The sequence below is a fragment of the Marmota flaviventris genome, chromosome 7, assembly GCF_047511675.1.
Source record: "Marmota flaviventris isolate mMarFla1 chromosome 7, mMarFla1.hap1, whole genome shotgun sequence".
NCBI classification, from domain to species: Eukaryota; Metazoa; Chordata; class Mammalia; order Rodentia; family Sciuridae; genus Marmota; species Marmota flaviventris.
Window position 1 is genome coordinate 143,807,114 of NC_092504.1, and position 1,509 is coordinate 143,808,622.

A 1,509-nucleotide genomic window follows, 5' to 3' on the forward strand; every position below is an offset into this window, starting at 1 on the left:
AGTCACTGTTTCAGGCTGGCTGTGACTTCTGCACAGGGGGGGCAGGCGGACCTCTTTTCCCACTACGGTGCTGTCTGTGTGTTGGCTGTGACTCTCCTGAACACACACTTCACGCTGTGCCCTGGGGAGGCCTGGCGTGCAGCAAGGGGACAGTACACAGACGTCAGCTAACAACGCGCGACGTGCTGACTTCTGGACGTGCGTAGACCATTCGTCCCTGGGACAGTTCTTTGGGCTCAGTTTGCAGTGTCCACCTGGCGGCTGACAAGTTGATGTTGGCGACTTCCTTGTTCTCTGGACTTTAGCTCTTTGGCATTCTACAGAATCTACAGAGTATCTTACTTCACTTCTTGCCTGAAATAGCTATTTTAAAAAATTCAGAATTTTAGGGTGCTGTATATCACGGGGACTGAGCCTTTGACGGCCAAGAGGGTTGTAAATTCTCCCGGCAGCTCCGCGTCCCTCTTGGTTCAGTGGAGAACAAGGCGTGCAGGTTGTGAGCCACTGTGGGGAGCGCGGCAGGTCACCAGGAAACAGGGGTCGCCAAGCAAAAGCAAGAACGAGCCCCACAGGGCCCCTCCCTCAGGGCCGGGTGCTCCTGGGGGTGGCTCCTGCAGGGTCTTCCGCTCCCCCACTTCACCCTGGTGCGCTGAGGCCTTTGGCAGGGGGAGGCCGGGCAGGATGCGCACTCTGGCTCTGGGACTTCCTCCCCAGGCAGATCTGCCTATCCTGGCCGTGGTTCGCGGCTCTTCGTTGGCAGCAGTGCTGGTGGGAACCCAGGTCACTCACTTTAAAATAGGATCCTCTTTCAAGGAGCTCTCATCTGCCGGCTTGGCCACGTTTTAAAGTTAGAGTGCCTGAGCTGGCCCCTCGGTGGGCCGGGCACCACAGGACGGCGTGCGTGACAGGGTGGAGACTCTGCACCCTTGGCAGGTTCTGATTGAATGTTGCTTCTCTGTATTAATTTAATATCCTTTTGGAATGAGAGTCAGCAGTCGTTCAGGGGAGAGCTTGAGAAGGTTGGAGGTGCCGCAGTGGACCTGTGTGTGCCGGTCACTCACCCAGAGATCACAGGGAGCTCTTCCTGCCGAGCTGCCAGCCTGTGGACAGCTTCAGAGCACAGGGCCGTGCCTGGTGCTGGGAGTTGGGGGCCCACTTGGCCGGTGCCAGAGCCCGCGCCTGGGGCCATCCAGGAACCTCCTGTCCCCTGCTGGAGTCCTCTCCCCAAGTGTGGAGCCGTCAGGTCACAGACTGTTTCCCTCCCTCACATTTCAACCATTGCAAAGGATATTTTTAGATTTTTTTCCACCAGCCAGCTAACTGCAGTCAACATTCTCATTGTTTGCAAAGACAACAGAACGCAACAGCCTCTGGGACGCCATTGCTGCTGTAAGGGGCACCCACACCCAGGCTGGCAAAGGGTAGCCATCTCTGGCGCAGGGCAAGGACCCTGCTCACTGGGTCGCTGCAGGCTGGGGTCTTCCTGTGACCAAGGCTGCATCGGTTCTT